The 22446-nt window shown below is 45.2% G+C and overlaps 1 long non-coding RNA gene across 2 annotated transcripts; it reads left to right on the top strand.

Annotated features, from left to right (window-relative positions):
- Nucleotides 1–2346: 2346 nt before the first annotated feature.
- On the top strand, nucleotides 2347–21680 carry LOC123122447 (uncharacterized). 2 transcript variants are annotated; one of them, XR_006460221.1, is made up of 3 exons: nucleotides 2347–2361; nucleotides 9925–9928; nucleotides 21486–21680. It is a non-coding gene; the product is annotated as an uncharacterized lncRNA (long non-coding RNA). The 2 variants fall into 2 exon arrangements; XR_006460220.1 differs by lacking the exon at nucleotides 9925–9928 and adding an exon at nucleotides 5038–5042.
- Nucleotides 21681–22446: the final 766 nt, after the last annotated feature.

Genomic DNA, 22446 nt, shown 5'->3' with positions numbered 1-22446 from the left:
AACATTTTATTTTTCTATACATAAAAGTTCACCCTCTATAACTACAGAAACAAATCTGAATTTTTTTTAACAAAGGAGAAAATAAATTTTAAAATAATCAAAACAACAGAAAACAACAAGTTAAAAATAACTAGTGCAGTGTTGTTTTCGTGAAAAACTAATTTTAATAAAATCTATAAACACCCAAATTAATTCTACTGACAGGTAAGGTCAAAACAAAGTCGTGGCAAAAAGAATCACAAAAAAGTTAATCCTAGCTCATTTTATAGCAGAAACACTAATCTGACTAAAACCAAAATAAAACAATATTTTAAAACTAAAACATGGCCAAAATTATTTTATACAGAAACTTTCTGAAATTTGCAGACTCGAGCAAAAATAATCAATCAAAAACTCTAAATAACCTAAGAGATATAATTTTTTCAAGATTGGAACTTTTCTATTTTTAAAAACAGAAACGAACAAAAACTAAATAACAGATCGGACAGGTGCTACGCGTCAGGCTACTACTGGGCCTAGAGGATGCGCGATCTACAACTATACTGCGCTTGGGCGATACTTAACAAAACCGTGCATGCGCGTTTAATAAAAAGAAACCGGCGAGACGGTTCGATCTAAACAGATAATAAACCGTACTAAACCGATCTATATAGAAAAACCATACCATTCGATAGATCTAATCTAGAGCGTTGAAATAAGATCAAACGAAGGTGGGGAGTTGGCCGGCTTACAGTGGGGTGGTCGCCGGCGATGTGGCTCGGACGTCGTCGGCGGGGTCGGCGGAGGAGACAAGGGGATGCAGCGGTCGAAGGCAGTTCCAACGATGGTCGCCAGTGCGCTCGGGGACGACGGAGACGGGCGGCGGTGAGCTCGTGGCGGCGAGGGCGTACGGTGGTCGTCGGCTGGCGGCGCTCCAGTGGGTATAGGGCTCGGGCGAGGGCATGGGAAGTGCGGACGAGCGAGGGGAGTGCAGAGATGGTCTCGGGAGGCGACGAGGGGGTCGGAGTAGCTCGGTGGGGCGGCAATGGTGCGGCGGCGGCTTCGGCTCTGGCGAGAAGTTGAGGAGCAGGCGGCGGTTATTGTTGCGAGGAAAGGAGGGGAACGGGTTGAGGGGGAGAGTATATATAGGGGGGAGCAATTCTTGGAGGAGGGGGTGAGTCGGGGAGAGGATCCCGAGGATCACGGGATTCGGCGGCGCGGCCGGTGCGATCTGGCTCGAGCGGGGCTTGCGGAGGAAGAAGGCGACGCGGGCCCCGCTGTCAGCGAGTGCCGGAACAGGGAGAGGTGTGGGCGACCGGTGGGGAGGGGTTTCGGGCGCGTGCGTGGGCTGGACTGCTGTGGGCCGCGGCGGAGGGAGAGAGTGATGGGCCTCAGGCTAGGCACTGCTGGCTTCGGCCATTTCTTTTTCAAATAAGCACAGACAAGAAAATAAAGGGAAAACAATAAGACTTTTATATAGACATATTATATACCAAAATTTTCATAAAAATAAATCCTAAAACATGAACATATTTTCATGTACAAATAAAGTACACAAAAATTCACAAAAGTCAAACAATGCTGTTGTTGAAAGAAAACCCAATAAAAATCATTTTTAAAACACCAGAATGATTTCAAATTTACTTTCCTCCAATTTTATATTGTAGGGAATCATTTTACCCTAATTTCCAAATAATTTATTTTTGGAAAAAAATTATTTGAATAAAACCCAAATAACTCCTAAATGGTTTTGAATTTGAATTTCAAACCACTTCCAACTCTATTTCATATAATTTGAAGAAGTCATTTTATCTTCTCTCATGAAAATCATTGAGTTGCATAAAGCTTCGGAATTTGAAATATGTCCAAATGGAATTGAAGTCTTTTCAAAACCCTTTTCATTTTTTTAAATGAAAGAAGTCATATTATCCTCACTCTAGGGTTTTGTGATAAAATGAATTTGAATTCATGAAGATCATAATGCAAAGATGAAAGTTTTGGGGAAGTCCTTTTATTCCCTCTCGTTCAACTTTCAAAATGTTTCAAATTTCACTCACTTTCAGTCAATCAATCAACCATTCAATCAATCAAACAAACACAAATATTTATTTAATATAACATTCCAAATTTTAGAATTTTGGGATGTTACAAAACTACCACACTTAAAATGAATCTCGTCCTCGAGATTCGAAGAGGCTAGCAAGAAAAGGTTAGGGTTTGGGGGTCTCCTTGAAAATACATTAATCATCACAAGGTATAAGGTGCTACCACCCTTAGAAGTATGGTTATGGTTCCAACAGAATTCATGTACTCCGTCCTTTGGGTTGATAGTGTCGATCTTCTCATATTCTCCGGGATAACTCCTTCACTGGTGCTCTTCCGGTAAGGGCATAAACTTTTCCTCAAAATCTTGAGTCCTTGCACCAAAATAAGATCTTTCTGAGACTCGACAGGTCTGGCGCCAATGCTAAACAACTATCGAAAATCTCATGGTGGTCAACAATTATTTTAATTCCTCCTGCAGGAAATGGGTCTGGGTTAAATCTCACCGTATAACCTACGATTGGCAACGGGTGCCTATACATGGTTTTCATCGTCCTGCCGTTCTAAGGCTTTTGTTTTGTCGTGTCGACACTCTTCTAAGTTTTTAAGGCTCTCTGATTTTCCATCAACATATGATAGCTCATGATATAAGTCTCCGGTATGGGGGCCAATCCATCCCGTACTCGAATCATTACCACATACATAGATAGTGAATCACGTATTCTAACACTTGGGCATCCTCACAAGCATTGCAGAACTTCTCTTCTCCACGAACTGGGTTCGGGTAATCCATTGGTTCTGCAAGCCAAACAAAACCTCTATCGTTTCTTCACAACTCTTGGGTTTACGTAACCTCCTATGGAACGTCTGCTGATGAAATCACAGCTTCTTCCAGAATTCTTCCTGCAACAAGGCTGTGCTTGCTTCTTTTTAAATCCCGGTCCTGTGGGTTATGGCCCACTTCAACACTTGTATATCTTTAACTCATACTTGGAGTTACTATTGTTCCTTATTCCAACATTTCATCTCCTTTAAATCCAATAGTACTTCATTCCCTCATACTCTTGGGGTAACCATCATAACTAAAACAAAACTCCAACTTATTTTGTCCAAACTGCACCTATGGAACAACATTTTCCTTTCCATCGATCTAGTGTTCACACAGGGTTTTACCATTAAAACAAAATGTAATGGTTCATCCATAATTCATATTCTCTTCATATTAAATCCTTTATTACATCCTTAACCACTACTCAAAACTCAGGTTCCAAAAGTACTTTATTACAAATGTTGCCATCCACATAGTTTGGTAAGGTCAAGCATTACTTCCATCTTTATTCATTTGCCCTACTTGAAGATGCTTCAATATCACTAGAATTGTTCGATGTGATCCTTGAAATCATTGATCTTCTGCTTCATCATGGTGGCCATGAGTTTCATCTCCATCATCTCTGCATGCACTTCCCTCAGGTATTCCTGAGTGTGACGGAGTCTTGCTTCTAGTATTTCTCCAATCTGATGTATGGCTTCCATAGTAGCTTCATGAACAAAGTCGAAGAATGTTGCTCGTGGTACTCGAGAAATGAAAAAGTATTGCCCCATAGTCTTTGGGCAAACTCCCTTCACACGGTGGAGGTGTACCTCCACGTACCAAAGTTCAACTCCATTCTCCATGAAAGGATAACCATTGTAGACTGCATCTCCTTCAAGATGAATATGCTTCATCATGTCCTTCAGGATCTTCGGGTAATCCTGATCACTAGTCAGGGTCATGATCGTTTCCGGGCCCTTGAGAAAAGACTCGTAAAGGGTTGTCATCTGCAGGTATAATATAGAAGGGGTACTCAGGATACTGTATGTATTTCCTTGGGTGAAATGTGGTTTTTCTGGAAATTTTTTGGGGTCAGCTTGTCCATGGGTTCAAGGTTTTAGTCTGGCTGAGACAGTGAGAGAGGTACTCACAATCAACAAAACAACTCATAACATTTCCTATGAGATTCCAAACATATCAACTTTTATTGCTTCACGAACTATTACATTTTCCATTTCATGACTCAACTCAACATCCACAATGAAAATAAAAGTGTGTTCCACATTTATTACATGCTTTATTCCAATATCAAGATCTCAACAACTCTGCTCAAGCTTTCCTCGGTCTGAACATTCTTTGGGAAAATTTCCTACTCCTTTGCAACGTAAACAAAAGACTTCAAACAAATCCAGGGGCTTCCTGGTGGTTATCTTGGCTCCTTGGGTTGTTGGCTTCCTTGCTGGGCATTGTAACACCCCAAAAATTTAACCATATTTTGTTTATTAAAATTTTGCCAGGAGATTAAATTTTTATTTTTTGGATTTATCTTTTCATTTCAGAACCTCTCTTTTCTTTGATATTGTGAAGTTTTTACCCCAAGTGAAAACCCTCCAAAAATATTATTGGACTTGTATACCCTCTCAAGAAAACATTTCTTTTATCAGTGTGTTTATTTGCATAATTGTTTTTCCTGAGCTTTATTCTTCTAAAAATGATTTTTCATAAGTTATGGAGCCTCTTTTGCACTGTAACCCTTTCAAATACTTCTTTAAAATTTCAACCAAAATTTGGGGATGTCATGTGATGTTTCCACATCACTTTTATGCAAAAATATCTTTTGGTCATTGGAGATTTTGAGCTCTACACCAAATTTTCAAATCTGGTCCAGTTGATAATTTTGCACTACAACCTATTTAAATATTTCTTTAGAAATTCTTCCAAGTGTTTGGAGATGTCAGTAGATGCATATAATTCTACTTTATGCAAAAACCCATGAGTGTTCTTTGAAAAATTTGAGCAAATCATCCTCTTTTGCTCTCTGGTCCAGTTTGGCATTTTCTACTGCAACTCTATTTTTGTTTGCTCTGTTGCCCATGATTCTTTTTCCTGCTTATAGTCCACCCTGCAAAACCCTTAAGTCCAGGAGAGTGGACCCATTGGAGTATTTTTGGTTCATGCAATTATAGCCTTCAGTTTCTGCCCAGATTTGGTTTTCTCAAAAACTTGCACTAACAAGTTTCTGGTTTTGCCCAACTAACATTGCCACCCTCTCTATCATCTAAAGAGACTAGGATCTGGAGTTTATGGCCACCCCAAGAGATGCCTAGAAGCCCATAACATTCTGTCGAGCACTTTAAGTGCATGGCCAGATTTGGCATAATTTCTAGTTTGCATTAGGAACCTGCTTGCTTTGCCTAACCAGCATGTCTCAGGGCTCTACACTAGTCTATAGCTCCACACTATTAAACGCCCTGTGGATTGGAGCCCTCTATCATGCGTTGTCATTACGTCGAGCACCTGGCGTGCGTGCTCTAGGCGCGGCCAGAGCGCGTTTTGCACGTGCGTGCACCCGAGCCACCGCGTCCCGCCCCTGGCCCTTGCTCGCCTGAGAGCCACGCCCGTCCTTGTCCACACATCAGAGCGCTCCAAGCTTCCCCCTGGCGCCCGACAGCGCCGCCGTCAGAGCCCCCTTTGCGGCACGCCGGCGTCGGCGGCACGCCCCTGCCATGGACGGCGCCGCCCAAGCCACAGCCGCTCGCCAGCTCGCCTCTGGAGCAGTCCAAGCTTATCCGCGAGCTCGTCCACTAGCGCCCGTTGCTGCCATGTCGTCCTGCAGGCTACTGAACGTTGGTTCGCCGATCTTATCTCCGCCCGCCGCGGAACCGACCTCGACTGCCTATATAACGGACCCCGAGCTCCTCCAAGACCCCAGGCAACCTCAAGCCATCCCCTTAGGGCTCCCTTAGCCGGCAATCGATGGGGAGAGGCCTTCTTCCTCGTCTCCGGCCGGTTCGGCCGCCGCCACACTCCTGTGGAATCCGGCCAAGACTGAGGCCCTAACCCCCCTCCCGTGCTCCCATCCTCCTCCCCTCGACCATGCGGAGCTACCCAGCACCTCAGCCTCGATCGGGAGCCACCATAGCTCGAAGCCCAAATCCACCAGAACCACCGTCCGCCGTGGAGCTCGCCGACGGCGACCCCCTCCACACCCGCCAGCCTAGCAACCACCGGGAGGACCGCCCTAGTCTGGCGGATCCATCCCTGCCATCAGAACCCCGCGAGGAGCCTCCGTTCGCCGACGGCGATCCCCGGAGCTCCGCCTCCGTTCGGCCAGAAGAGAGAAAGGCGGGGATGACTGGTCAAACCTGACCAGTGGACCCAAGGGGCCCACTGTCAGTGACCCACGGGTGGGCCCGCGCGGGTTAAGTGGAGGCGTAAAGCCTGAAGTACGTGTCCCCCTCTCGAAAGCGTATTTCGTCCGAAACGTTTTTTTTCTGTTTTATTTTAAAATCAGATTTCGACTGAAACTTTGACTGGCTATATCTTTTTAAATAAAACTCCAAATGAATTAATTCTTTTTCCTACCTCTCTCAAATTCCACCTAGTTTATTTTAAGATTTATTTCAAAAATATCTAGGACAACCTTTTGCGCTGTTTTTAAAGTATGTGTTATTTGAATATTTTTGAAAATAGGATTTTGGAGAGAGAAGAAAACTTTCAAAAAGTTTTTGGGATGCACCTTGCCTCTCCACAACTTGAAGGCAAGCATTCTGAACCCTGGCATAATATTTTTGTGTGTTGTTAGATACAGTTACAACACCACCTTGACATGGAGCATTCGTTATTTTATGTGACGATACAATCATACGCATGAGTGCATAATGAAGATTCTTTGCTGTTAGAAATGGATATGCTTGTTATAGTAATCATCTTCGTATGCCTTTCATGCCTATCGGAAGGAAGCCGGGAAAGTCTCTGTCTTGGGTAGACACGAGCTTGTCTCTAGTTCCTCGTCAAGACGGTTGTGTCCGGTATGGCATGATGAGGTATGATGAGTGGTGATTCTGTCTGTTGGTTGAAACACATTTACTATGCTAATCATGCAGGGAATACTTAAACCTCCTGAGTCGGCCGTAGATCGAGTCTTGTTCCAGTAACCCCCATACTTGTTTCGTACTACCACTTGTCCCTGCCATAGGTAGGGTACGGTTCAGTAAGTTGTCAACCCCTTACCTAGCACACACCGTACAGAGAGGCCATGGTGGAAGATACCGGAGGCATCCGGTAGGCATGCCACCTGGTCCGAGGGCATGGGTGTTTCGGTTGTAGCCGAAGGGGTAGCTCCCCTAGTTTGCACGCGGTATAAATTTTGTGATCCCATGCTAAGTCAAGGTTGTAGCCTCCCCACTTATTGTTTCACTTAACGGGTGTCGTGGGTGATTCCAGACACCGGTAAGTTAGGCTGGTGTGTGCGGTTAGGTGTGTTTTCAATTAAAAGACCGTAGACGGAATTAGTCCCGATGGACTAAAGAAATCCGTTACCCGTGGGTAAAGAGTACACCCTCTGCAGAAATTATACATCTATTCGAATAGCTGTGTCCATGGGTAAGGACTACAGTCTGGGATGGGTCAAGTGTCGGTCTTAGTGTCGGTCTTCGGAGGAGAAAACTATTAAACCAGAACTTGGATCATGACTTGTGACTTGTGATGATTATGATTATTATTATTATGGACTAACCCATTATATTATTTGAATTATCGAGTATCCCTGGGACGGTTCTACCTCCTGGATATTCACTATAATCATTCTCTTATAAGCCCTTTATGTGGCGTCCCTCAGACGCCCGACTGTGGCATGCTTGTTATTTAAACTACTTATAAGCCCTTTATGTGGTGTCGCTCAGACGCCCGACTGTGGCATGCTTGTTATTTCTTTTATTTATAAGCCCTTTATGTGGTGTCGCTCAGACGCCCGACTGTGGCATGCTTGTTATTTAAATTATTTATAAGCCCTTTATGTGGTGTCGCACAGACGCCTGACTGTGGCAAGCTTGTTATTTCTATTATTTATAAGCCCTTTATGTGGTGTCACATAGACGCCCGACTGTGGCATGCTTGTTATTTCTTTTATTTATAAGCCCTTTATGTGGTGTCGCTCAGACGCCCGACTGAGGCATGATTTATCTTATTATCCTTTCGAGGCGTCGCTTCAGACACCCGATCGGTGCATTCTATTTCTACTCCCTTATTGCACATTCATGTCGTATATGAATAACTTGCTTACGTGCATCATAAATTTTATTTCATGACTGACGTAGTGATCATGGCATATTTCGGAGCGTAATTATCATCTGTCATATTATACCTGTGTTCATAATGTTTGCGAGTACATTCAAAAGTACTCACTGGCTTGTCCCTGGCTATTGTCTTGGCCAGATTTCTTGCGTGGAGAGGAGCATTGTGACGACAGCCCGGAACCTACGCAATGATGGTAGCAGCCTCGCAAAGATAGGAGTTATCCTGGTCAGCTGTTCCTGTGGGAAATGGAGTCCCATAGACACAGATGAACAACAAACTGCTTCCGCCATCAGCCACTAGAAACCATTTGTTGTACTCATAGGCCACAATGGTCTTGTACTACATATTATGTATGTTGCTTGGAATTTCTGTATCAAGTTGGTGCCTCATCAGCTAACAGTAATCCTAGGGCTAATGAGCACAAGGATCATTTTCTGGGAAAATATATCCCGAAAAACCCGGTCCTGACAAACTTGGTATCAGAGCCAGGCTGACCATTGGCTAAATCCTATCTTAGCTAGGTCGAAAAACCTAGGTTAACAAACCCACCAGACCTTAACCTAACCCTGGCCAAGCTTCTCCTGTAAGATAGCCACACAGTGACCCCGACGCTTTTGGCAGTCGGTGCCCAACCTATCAGCCTAGCTCGTCGATCACGCGCCAGTGACCGACACCTAAAATGTCTCATTCGCAAGCGTGCGAAGGAAGACTCCGTCCCCTTTTTCTATAAAAAGGGCACGCTAGCCTCATCCCAGCACAGCACAGCCTCTACCCCAAACCAAGCTAAAATGCCTGGACCCATTGTTCACAATGAGACCACAGCAACCAACCTTGGAGGTTTTGTGACCGTGCTCGCAAACCTCACCCGCCGTGCCTATGCATTAGAAGAGCCCCCAAAATATGTTGTGTACCAAGGACCCATGAGCGGTGAGAGCCGTCAATTCTGGGCCACTGTACACATCTATGGTAGGGGTCTATCGCCAGAGCGCCCCTACAGGTTCACTGGAAGGACAACTTCCTTTGAGCCACAAGCCATCCAACTAGCAGCTCGAGAGGCTATAGTTCAACTCCGGCACATGTCGCCCAGAGTTAATTGTCGCTCGTTCTACTACTACCCTAGCCGTGACGGGTATGGTAGGCCGCCCCATGTTGCCAACAGAGATCACGAGACGGATCCTGCATTGTTGCATCTGGTGCGCTATGTAAGTGCACTAGAGGAACTGTTCGATCAGATCACCCTTGATCTGGTCGCAGCTCGTGGAGAAGTGGTTCGCCGAGCCCCAGCAAGAAGAGAAGATGAGCCCGACGCCGACAACCCAGTCGTGCTGTTCGGACAACCGATCGAGTCCTTGAGGACTTCCCCAGCCATCGGCCAAAATGCTTTGGTGTCCCCAGAAGTGCTTCGTCGCCTTTTGGGAACACGCTCCAACGGGATTGTGGCCAACAACCCCCGCAATGGTCATCATCGCTACCCCGACCCTGCAGCCCCTCAACCTCATCCAGCTAATCCCGACAGTGAAACCCGTGGAGAAGCCTCGACGTCCACAAGGCAAGCCCGCTTAGATATTAACGAAGTAGACTACGTCACTCGAGTAGTACCGAGCCTTAGTATTTCTACGCCTTGTAATTGTGTGATCCTGTATCACCATAATTAAATGTTGTCTGCTTGTGCGCCCCTATTTTTGAATAGTAGCCATGCATAAGTACGTCAGCGTACAGTTGCATTTTTAAATTCCGGGCGCAGCTACCAAAACCACCCCGACGACACCCACAGTAATGCGTCACTTTGTGAGATATGTATATATGTAGCTTTGACCCCAACCCCCATAAGAGCAGAACCGACAAACGAGTTACCTTTCACTGCGATAATGACCCCGCCCAGATGCTATATAAAAGGCCACCTCGTGACCTTGCCAAGTATCTCTCACCTTGTGCATAACTCTCGCAGCCATTCCTTTGCCATGCCAAGCCCCAGTATTTATCTGAGAACTCCAGATGCCACCCTAGGTAGTTTTGTCAAAATATTGTGGGACTTTACCTGCAGTACCATGAGTGCCATCCATCCACCCCAGTACGAGTTGCTCAAATCGAGGATCACCCCATCCACCTCGAAATATTGGGTAGTGGTGCACATCCCTCCCACAAACCCAAACCAAGACCCAACGGAAGTCTCCTTCGTGGGGAAATCTATGCCGACTCCGCAAATGGCCATAGAAGCTGCTGCATACGAAGCACTTGCTCGCCTTCGATTCGCGGTGCCCTATGCCAGCGAACGAGGGTATTATTACTTCCCGAGTCGTGCAGCACCCGGAGAAGTAGCATCTTTCCCAGTGGACGAATTGAGAGAGACCCGGTACTGGCCAACCTTGCCCAGTATGTTATCGCTCAAGAGCGTTTGACTCAGCGGGTAATGGGTTATCTCCAGAGCCTCGCTGATTTAAATCCTCAGATCGCTATTGGCAGACCACTGAGGCCCGACCAGGAGAGACGCATTCATCGGCTAGTCAATCCGCTTCCCTCGATAGAAGAGGAGTGTGCCCTAGTACCAGAGACGTTTTCTCAGGACCCTATCCATTTACCGTTTTCATTGTAGACGTCACCGCTATGTTAATTATCCCAGCATTTATTTATGTGTTGCAACTTATGCGTGGTATCCTAAAATTGTGCGATGGATTATTTTTTTTGTTTCAATTAATGTGAGTAGTTTGTACTGCTGTTAATTGTGATTAACTGTTTTCACTCTCGGTAATTCTAAAGTGAGATTTTTTCCCGGAATCGTTGCGGCATATATCTCTTCATGACGTAGATTTTTATTCATGCAACACCACAGCAGACTCACAACCGCAACCACTCGACCTCATGCACTAATTGCTAATGGACATACACATGTTACACCTAACTGATCACCACTGAAGGAGAGGTTAGTGGGTAATCACTCGGGTACAAGCTGCCTCCAACACACTGACAACAGTTAGTGCCCGACACCGCACTTAATTCTCATGATCACCGCCACCGCGAATGGCTAACACTCGAGCGGCAGCATCACGACGATCATCGAGGATCAGCACGCACAGGAGCACGGAGAACCACAACAACGTCGCCAACCCTCCGCACATCAGGACAACGTACCAGTCCGGCATCACCTCCACCATTAGAGCCTCGTCTCGAGCTCCTGCAAACAGAAATGGAGGAGAAGGAAGGAGAAGGAGAAGCGAGGCCAGGTGTGAGGAAGAAGAAAGGAGCACCGCGATCATTTTATAGCTCGAGATCGGTGTACGGTGGGCGAAGGTCCACCAGCACCGCTCGTCGCTCGATCGCCGGTGTTCGGAGGCGAATCCGCGAGCAGTGCCGATAGTGCACTGGCCCGCGAGGTGAGTGCACACTGCACCAGCAACTAGCACGCCGTGCACTACCGCAGTACGGCATAGATGCCCTACGCGCTAGACGTCGCCGGTGGAGAAAGCGCGGGAAAGCACGCGGGAGAGAGGAAGAGGAGAGAGCCGGAGGTAGAAGAAGAGGCCGACAGTGGGCCCCAGGTCCACCTGTCAGCCAGAGGGAGCACTGTACTCTCGGGTACGACCAGCGTATTTTAGAAATTTAGAATTTATTCTAAATTTACAATATCCAACATAGAAATCTCTCGTTTTCACCAAACCATGGATTTTTTCCCACACAGCGCCAATATACCACACTGTAGTTTTACACCACTTATTGCCCTCTCACTGTAGATACATTTTATTGCATAAGTAGGATGATTTTTTTTGTAAGAGCAATGTTTGTTCAAAACAGCTTTTAGCAAATCTCGAGGACGAGATTTTTCTTAAGGGGGGTAGTGTTGTAACACCCCAAAAATTTAACCATATTTTGTTTATTAAAATTTTGCCAGGAAATTAAATTTTATTTTCTGGATTTATCTTTTGATTTCAGAACCTCTCTTTTCTTTGATATTGTGAAGTTTTTACCCCAAGTGAAAACCCTATAAAAATATTATTGGACTTGTATACCCTCTCAAGAAAACATTTCTTTTATCCGTGGGTTTATTTGCATAATTGTTTTTCCTGAGCTTTATTCTTCTAAAAATGATATTTCATAAGTTATGGAGCCTCTTTTGCACTGTAACCCTTTCAAATACTTCTTTAAAATTTCAACCAAAATTTGGGGATGTCATGTGATGTTTCCACATCACTTTTATGCAAAAATATCTTTTGGTCATTGGAGATTTTGAGCTCTACACCAAATTTTCAAATCTGGTCCAGTTGATAATTTTGCACTACAACCTATTTAAATATTTCTTTAAAAATTCTTCCAAGTGTTTGGAGATGTCAGTAGATGCATATAATTCTACTTTATGCAAAAACCCATGAGTGTTCTTTGAAAAATTTGAGCAAATCATACTCTTTTGCTCTCTGGTCCAGTTTGGCATTTTCGACTGCAACTCTATTTTTGTTTGCTCTGTTGCCCATGATTCTTTTTCCTGCTTATAGTCCACCCTACAAAACCCTTAAGTCCAGGAGAGTGGACCCATTGGAGTATTTTTGGTTCATGCAATTATAGCCTTCAGTTTCTGCCCAGATTTGGTTTTCTCAAAAACTTGCACTAACAAGTTTCTGGTTTTGCCCAACTAACATTGCCACCCTCTCTATCATCTAAAGAGACTAGGATCTGGAGTTTATGGCCACCCCAAGAGATGCCTAGATGCCCATAACATTATGTCGAGCACTTTAAGTGCATGGCCAGATTTGGCATAATTTCTAGTTTGCATTAGGAACCTGCTTGCTTTGCCTAACCAGCATGTCTCAGGACTCTACACTAGTCTATAGCTCCACACTGTTAAACCCCCTGTGGATTGGAGCCCTCTATCACGCGTTGTCATTACGTCGAGCACCTGGCGTGCGTGCTCTGGGCGCGGCCAGAGCGCGCGTTTTGCACGTGCGTGCACCCGAGCCACCGCGTCCCGCCCCTGGCCCTTGCTCGCCTACAGAGCCACGCCCCTCCTCGTCCACACATCAGAGCGCTCCAAGCTTCCCCCTGGCGCCCTACAGCGCCACCGTCAGAGCCCCTTGGCGGCACGCCGGCGTCGGCGGCAGGCCCCTGCTATGGACGGCGCCGCCCGAGCCACAGCCGCTCGCCAGCTCGCCTCTAGAGCAGTCCAAGCTTATCCGCGAGCTCGTCCACTAGCGCCCGTCGCCGCAACGTCGTCCTGCAGGCTACAGAACGTCGGTTCGCCGATCTTATCTCCGCCCGCCGCGGAACCAACCTCGACTGCCTATATAAGGGACACCGAGCTCCTCCAAGACCCCAGGCAACCTCAAGCCATCCCCCTAGGGCTCCCTTAGCCGGCAATTGATGGGGAGAGGCCTTCTTCCTCGTCTCCGGCCGGTTCAGCCGCCGGCACACTCCGGTGAAATCCGGCGAAGACCGAGGCCATAACCCCCCTCCCGTGCTCCCATCCTCCTCCCCTCGACCATGCGGAGCTACCCAGCACCTCAGCCTCGATCGGGAGCCACCATAGCTCGAAGCCCAAATCCAGCAGAACCACCGTCCGCCGCGGAGCTCGCCGACGGCGACCCCCTCCACACCCGCCAGCCTAGCAACCACCGGGAGGACCGCCCTGGTCTGGCGGATCCATCCCTGCCATCAGAATCCCGCGAGGAGCCTCCGTTCGCCGACGGCGATCCCCGGAGCTCCGCCTCCATTCGGCCAGAAGAGAGAAAGGCGGGGACGACTGGTCAAACCTGACCAGTGGACCCAAGGGGCCCACTGTCAGTGACCCACGGGTCGGCCTGCGCGGGTTAAGTGGAGGCTTAAAGCCTGAAGTACGTGTCCCCCTCTCGAAAGCGTATTTCGTCCGAAACGTTTTCTTTTCTGTTTTATTTTAAAATCAGATTTCGACTGAAACTTTGACTAGCTATATCTTTTTAAATAAAACTCCAAATGAATTAATTCTTTCTCCTACCTCTCTCAAATTCCACCTGGTTTATTTTAAGATTTATTTGAAAAATATCTAGGACAACTTTTTGCGCTGTTTTTAAAGTATGTGTTATTTGAATATTTTTGAAAATAGGATTTTGGAGAGAGAAGAAAACTTTCAAAAAGTTTTTGGGATGCACCCTGCCTCTCCACAACTTGAAGGCAAGCATTCTGAACCCTGGCATAATATTTTTGTGTGTTGTTTGATACAGTTACAACACCACCTTGACATGGAGCATTCGTTATTTTATGTGACGAGACAATCATACGCATGAGTGCATAATGAAGATTCTTTGCTGTTAGAAATGGATATGCTTGTGATAGTAATCATCTTCGTATGCCTTTCATGCCTACCGGAAGGAAGCCGGGAAAGTCTCTATCTTGGGTAGACACGAGCTTGTCTCTAGTTCCTCGTCAAGACGGTTGTGTCCGGTATGGCATGATGAGGTATGATGAGTGGTGATTCTGTCTGTTGGTTGAAACACATTTACTATGCTAATCATGCAGGGAATACTTAAACCTCCTGAGTCGGCCGTAGATCGAGTCTTGTTCCAGTAACCCCCATACTTGTTTCGTACTACCACTTATCCCTGCCATAGGTAGGGTACGGTTCAGTAAGTTGTCAACCCATTACCTAGCACACACCGTACAGAGAGGCCATGGTGGAAGATACCGGAGGCATCCGGTAGGCATGCCACCTGGTCCGGGGGCATGGGTGTTTCGGTTGTAGCCGAAGGGGTAGCTCCCGTAGTTTGCGCGCGGTATAAATTTTGTGATCCCATGCTAAGTCGAGGTTGTAGCCTCCCCACTTAGAGTTTCGCTTAACGCGTGTTGTGGGTGATTCCAGACACCGGTAAGTTAGGCTGGTGTGTGCGGTTAGGTGTGTTTTCAATTAAAAGACCGTAGACGGAATTAGTCCCGATGGACTAAAGAAATACGTTACCCGTGGGTAAAGAGTACACCCTCTGCAGAGATTATACATCTATTCGAATAGCCGTGTCCATGGGTAAGGACTACAGTCTGGGATGGGTCAAGTGTTGGTCTTAGTGTCGGTCTTCGGAGGAGAAAACTGTTAATCCAGAACTTGGATCATGACTTGTGACTTGTGATGATTATGATTATTATTATTATGGACTAACCCATTATATTATTTGAATTATCGAGTATCCCTGGGACGGTTCTACCTCCTGGATATTCACTGTAATCATTCTCTTATAAGCCCTTTATGTGGCGTCGCTCAGATACCCGACTGTGGCATGCTTGTTATTTAAATTACTTATAAGCCCTCTATGTGGTGTCGCTCAGACGCCCGACTGTGGCATGCTTGTTATTGCTTTTATTTATAAGCCCTTTATGTGGTGTCGCTCAGACGCCCGACTGTGGCATGCTTGTTATTTAAATTATTTATAAGCCCTTTATGTGGTGTCGCACAGACGCCCGACTGTGGCATGCTTGTTATTTCTATTATTTATAAGCCCTTTATGTGGTGTCGCATAGACGCCCGACTGTGGCATGCTTTTTATTTCTTTATTTATAAGCCCTTTATGTGGTGTTGCTCAGACGCCCGACTGAGGCATGACTTATCTAATATCCTTTCGAGGCGTCGCTTCAGACACCCGATCGGTGCATTCTATTTCTACTCCCTTATTGCACATTCATGTCGTATATGAATAACTTGCTTACGTGCATCATAAATTTTATTTCATGACTGACATAGTGATCATGGCATATTTCGGAGCGTAATTATCATCTGTCATATTATACCTGTGTTCATAATGTTTGCGAGTACATTCGAAAGTACTCACTGGCTTGTCCCTGGCTATTGTCTTAGCCAGATTTCTTGCGTGGAGAGGAGCATTGCGACGACAGCCCCGGAACCTACGCAATGATGATAGAAGCCTCGCGAAGATAGGAGTTATCCTGGTCAGCTGTTCCTGTGGGAAATTGAGTCCCATAGACGCAGATGAACAACAAACTGCTTCCGCCATCAGCCACTAGAAACCATTTGTTGTACTCATAGGCCACAATGGTCTTGTACTACATATTATATACGTTGCTTGGAATTTCCGTATCAAGTTGGTGCCTCATCAGCTAACAGTAATCCGGGGGCTGATGAGCACAAGGATCATTTTCTGGGAAAATATATCCCGAAAAACCCGGTCCTGACAGGCATTTGCTAGCATAATGACCTAAATCCTTCCATCTGTAACAAGATATATGACTCAGGTCCTTGTCTGCAGAAATTGGGTTGTTCCGAGGATGCCTTCGTTTTCTCTTCCTAGATTTCTCCGTAATGATCAAAGCTTCTATTTGCTGAGGGTCAAACTTCACTTCTGCTGTCGGGAAGTCTCTGAGATACTCTTGGCTTTCCTTGGTGCAATACTCTGAAAAATGTCCATCTTCTCCACATGAGTAGCAGGCTTGGGCGAAAAATCTGTTTAGGCCTTCACCATCAGGGTCTTCAATAACTTCCTCCATCACGGGTTCTTCTAAACTTTCCCTGAGGGATTCTTTCATGGCTTCCTTCCGCTGCTTGGTAATTTCTTGTACCTTGGGGTAAATCTGACATTGAGCAGGGTAGTGCGTAGTTCCTTCACACAAGAAACAAGTAACCTGCCCAGTTGGGCATTCTTCAGCTGGGTGATTTCCGTCACAATGAGGGCATCCATCCTTGTGTTCTTCATTGGTGTGTCCTATTTCTCCGCAAATCTTGCAGGCACAAGGTTTCTTCATCGGGTTATCCCAGTGCTTCCGGATGAGACGGGATCTTAACAAAGTCTTCTTGAATTCCTCCCAAGTTCTTGCTCCGTTACATCCTTGTATGGCATGATGCATTTTCCACCAGGTTGCAGCACATTCTATAAAGTACCGAAGAGCATATTGAACCTCATACTTCCTTGCAATCAAATTTTTCCTGAAGTGACCCTCCATGTTTTGAATCCATAGCTCTGCCTCCAACTGAGTCATCGGTCAAGAGAATACCAGTCCTTCTTCATTCATCATCTATTGGGTCCAAGTGTTTTAGGGTGAGATAAGAGAGAAGAATAGAGCGATATACACACAATACAAACAATAGTTTTGAAAATAGGTTTTATTTGTGGCTGTCGGCAAAACATCATACAAATGACAGCTCACAAATCGTCGTATCTAACAGAAGTATATATAACAGGGGTTTGGTCTTCTAAAGGTCAAATCAATCTTCAGAGTCTCTGAATTCTTCAAGCCTTCAGAGTCTTCAACTGTTGTAGCTTCTTTCCTCCGAAATATATAGTGTAATCCTCTTTACTCTGAGTTGGTCATCATTTGTCCGATATCTTGCACTTCTTGGAGTGACATCAGTTGATCCTCCGTGTGGTCAAAAGGGAAAAGGGTATACTCCGGCTATTGGAGGTAAGAGGGACTACTTGAAAAAAAATCAGAAAAGACGAGAAGTAAGAGTCTTTTCGAAAATAAAGTTTTAGAGATATCCTATCCTAGGGCTTTCCAGTTTCTAGGGTCACGTCCTACAGTCAACATGTGCTCTGATACCATCTCTGTAGCGACCCGACCTCAAACGGTCAAGCCTCTGTGTATCTGTGCCATCCCTGGATCGGTATGCTGGCACACACAGTACATCAATGTATATATCAAAGTGCAATCACATGTATAAATAACGTAAAACTGATATATACCTCATAAGTCTCAGCGGAAACAAACAATCGGGTGTGGAGTCCCATCAATGCCATCGGCAGGTTGAGTGTAGACCGTAACCCAATCAATGAAACTCACTCGTCGTAGAAATAATCCTACAACATGATACGTTGCGGCCGTGTAGGTCAGTACATTGAATGTACCGGCAAGATCACTGTAATAAAAATAGATGATAAACTATACTATATGCAATATGGCTTTGTGGCTCTGTATCTGAGTTTTGTTTGCGTAAAAGCTGGTATTTTCCTATAACAAAGGAATATCAGGAGTCTGTGCTACAGAGTTTTCTATCATGACATGGTTCCACCAACCGATGTCTCATAGCCCAAAATCATCATATGTTGCCCACAATTATGTTATCAGTCCGGTGTTGGGAGTTCCGAGATAGATCCAAGTCTAGAGGCTCAAATTGTCCGTAACCGGGGACACGGCTAATCGATTAGGTTTAAACCCTCTGCAGAGGTTTGTACACTTTACCCGCAAGATTCGATCCCTCTTTTTACATTCTCGCACTTCAGGGTGTTTGAGAACAAGACGACCGAAACATGGTCTTCTAAAGAGTTCCCCTGACCACTGTCCGGTGCTCATCCAATCCTACCGTAGTTCTACATCTGCAAGCACCGTCCCAGCCAGAGTCACCACTAAGGCCAACCAAGCCAGAGCCCATAGTGACTTGCGGTTGCACAGGTAAGCTTCCGGGCATGAAGTATTCTCCCGTCTCTTTTAGTCTGGGTGAAGCTTTCCGCAAGATGTCATGGCGCTTCTCCATGCATCCCGGCCATCCACTGGTTTCTCCAGGGTGCCCGTCAACCGTCCTTCACCTAGTAGTGTGTATTGAATTCTTGTCTCGAGTCTTGAAATCTTGAGGTCTTGGAGTCCTGAAGATGCAGTCCTTGCCGATGCCATCATGAAGTTGTCGCCATTGACGTAGAGTCCTCCTTCTTCACACCACTCTCGTGCACTCATACCAAAACCCATCTACTATAGCGTAACATTGAAACTAACGTCCCGGGCTTGATAACAGAAAGATGGATTCCTACCTCATGCATTCTACTCAACTACAAGATTCTATAACACTATTGGGAGGATTGTTGAAAGGGTGCCACTACATGCAAATAAAACATAGGTATGAAAAACATGGTCAAAGTGAATTTGCCTGGTAAGTTGATGAAGATAAGAACGCTCTCGAAAATAACTTGATAGGACTATACGCAACTCTCCGATGAAATCTATAATAACAAACATGACATTCACATAAGCAAGCATTCTAGCAAGCACATCTAACAATTAAAAAACTCAATAAGAAAACCCAATACAAAGCAAATAACACATCGAAAGAACTAATAGGGGAAAACTATAAAGAACCTACTGGGAAAAACCTTTTGCCTTAACTACAAAAATAGTTTTGTCCTAAGTAAAACTTATAAAGAAAATACTAAACTAATAATTTTAACAGAAAATAAAATTTAAATCAACTAAGTTAACAGAAAGTATTTTTCATAAAGTTTTACTAGCAAAAGGAAACACATAAAAAGCTAAATTAAAACTCTAATTATGCTTAAAACAAAACTAGTAAGAAAAAGAAATAAAACATTTTATTTTCTATAAATAAAAGTTCACCCTCTATAACTAAAGAAACAAATCTGAAATAAAATTTAACAGAGGTGAAAATAAATTTTAAAATAATCAAAACAACAGAAAACAGCAGGTTAAAAATAACTAGCGCAGTGTTGTTTTCATGAAAAACTAATTTTAATAAAATCTATAAACACCCAAATTGATTCTACTGACAGGTAAGGTCAAAACAAAGTCGTGGCGAAAAGAAACACTAATCTGACTAAAACCAAAATAAAACAATTTTTAAAAACTAAAACATGGCCGAAATTATTTTATACAGAAACTTTCTGAAATTTGCAGACTAGAGCAAAAATAATCAATCAAAAACTCTAAATAACCTAAGCGATATAAATTTTTCAAGATTGGAACTTTTCTGTTTTTAAAAACAGAAAAAAAAACTAAAAACAACAGATCGGACAGGTGCTACGCGTCGGGCTGCTACTGGGCCTAGAGGATGTGCGATCTGCAACTATACTGCGCTTGGGCGATACTTAACAAAACCGTGCATGCGCGTTTAATAAAAAGAAACCGGAGAGACGGTTCGATCTAAACAGATAATAAACCGTACTAAACCGATCTATATAAAAAAACCATACTATTCGATAGATCTAATCTAGAGCGTTGAAATAAGATCAAACGAAGGTGGGGAGTTGGCCGGCTTACAGAGGGGTGGTCGCCGGCGATGCGGCTCAGACGTCGTCGGCGGCGTCGCTCCGGTCGTCGGCGGGGTCGGCGGAGGAGACAAGGGGATGCAGCGGTCGAAGGCAGTTCCAACGATGGTCGCCAGTGCGCTCGGGGACGACGGAGACGGGCGGCGGTGAGCTCGTGGCGGCGAGGGCGTACGGTGGTCGTCGGCTGGCGGCGCTCCAGTGGGTTTAGGGCTCGGGCGAGGGCACGGGAAGGGCGGACGAGCGAGGGGAGTGCAGAGATGGTCTCGGGAGGCGGCGAGGGGGTCGGAGTAGCTCGGTGGGGTGGCAATGGTGCGGCGGCGGCTTCGGCTCTGGCGAGAAGTTGAGGAGCAGGCGGCGGTTATTGGTGCGAGGAAAGGAGGGGAACAGGTCGAGGGGGAGAGTATATATAGGGGGAGCAATTTTTGGAGGAGGGGGTGAGTCGGGGAGAGGATCCCGAGGATCACGGGATTCGGCGGCGCGGCCGGTGCGATGTGGCTCGAGCGGGGCTTGCGGAGGAAGAAGACGACGCGGGCCCCGCTATCAGCGAGTGCGGGAACAGGGAGAGGTGTGGGCGACCAGTGGGGAGGGGTTCCGGGCGCGTGCGCGGGCTGGACCGCTGTGGGCCGCGGCGGAGGGAGAGAGAGATGGGCCTCGGGCTGGGCACTGCTGGCTTCGGCCTTTTTTTTGAAATAAGCACAGACAAGAAAATAAAGGGAAAACAATAAGACTTTTATATAGACATATTATATACCAAAATTTTCATAAAAATAAATCCTAAAACATGAACATATTTTCATGTACAAATAAAGTACACAAAAATTCACAAAAGTCAAACAATGCTGTTGTTGAAAGAAAACCCAATAAAAATCATTTTTAAAACACCAGAATGATTTCAAATTTACTTTCCTCCAATTTTATATTGTAGGGAATCATTTTACCCTAATTTCCAAATAATTTATTTTTGGAAAAAAATTATTTGAATAAAACCCAAATAACTCCTAAATGGTTTTGAATTTGAATTTCAAACCACTTCCAACTCTATTTCATATAATTTGAAGAAGTCATTTTATCTTCTCTCATGAAAATCATTGAGTTGCATAAAGCTTCGGAATTTGAAATATGTCAAAATTTTCAAGTCTTTTCAAAACCCTTTTCATTTTTTGAAATGAAAGAAGTTATATTATCCTCACTCTTGGGTTTTGTGATGAAATGAATTTGAATTCATGAAGATCATAATGCAAAGATGAAAGTTTTGGGAAAGTCCTTTTATTCCCTCTCGTTCAACTTTCAAAAGGTTTCAAATTTCACTCACTTTCAGTCAATCAATCAACCATTCAATCAAACAAACAAACACAAATATTTATTTAATATAACATTCCAAATTTTAGAATTTTGGGATGTTAGAGATGGATACTAGGTGCTGTGCGACTCGACCCGTGCAGTGCTATAGCTAACGCGTTAAGTATCCCGCCTGGGGAGTACGTTCGCAAGAATGAAACTCAAAGGAATTGACGGGGGCCCGCACAAGCGGTGGAGCATGTGGTTTAATTCAATGCAAAGCGAAGAACCTTACCAGGGTTTGACATGCCGCAAATCCTCTTGAAAGAGAGGGGTGCCCTCGGGAACACGGACACAGGTGGTGCATGGCTGTCGTCAGCTCGTGCCGTAAGGTGTTGGGTTAAGTCTCGCAATGAGCGCAACCCTCGTGTTTTGTTGCCACTATGAGTTTGGAACCCTGAACAGACCGCCGGTGTTATGCCGGAGGAAGGAGAGGATGAGGCCAAGTCATCATGCCCCTTATGCCCTGGGCGACACACGTGCTACTATGGGCGGGACAAAGGGTCGCGATCTCGCGAGGGTGAGCTAATGTGACGCCCAGATATTTAGGCTATAGTAATCCCACGTTAACGATGCCACGTCACCTCGGTTATTGTTGCTAATCTCGCGTTGGATCAAAACTGTTCAAATGCAACTTTGAATTTTTGTCAAACATCAAAAAATTTCAAACATTAGAACAAAAATGTTCGGTTTGTGCCGAATATTGCACAGGTAATTGTAGTGAAGGAAACACATGTTTAGAAAATGCTAATACGCTCTAAAATAAATAAAACAATAAAAGAAAATAAATAAAAAGAAAACAAATAGAATAAAAGAAAAACAAAACAAACAACTGGGCCAACAGGCTCAGTTGGCCACCCACGCGGCCCTGCCGGCCCAACCTGGCTGGATAACCCCACTTCCCCACCCAGACCCTAGCGCACTCCCCCACTTGCCCCCCACCACGATCCATCTCCCCCTCCTCGGCCCCCGATTGGTTTGGGGGAATTGACCCCAATGCCGCCGCCCGAGACTGCGTCGCCGGAGCCG

This window comes from Triticum aestivum, chromosome 5D, assembly GCF_018294505.1.
Source record: "Triticum aestivum cultivar Chinese Spring chromosome 5D, IWGSC CS RefSeq v2.1, whole genome shotgun sequence".
NCBI lineage: Eukaryota > Viridiplantae > Streptophyta > Magnoliopsida > Poales > Poaceae > Triticum > Triticum aestivum.
The sequence above is the reverse complement of the archived record's forward strand: the minus strand, read 5'-3'. Positions and strand labels throughout refer to the sequence as shown.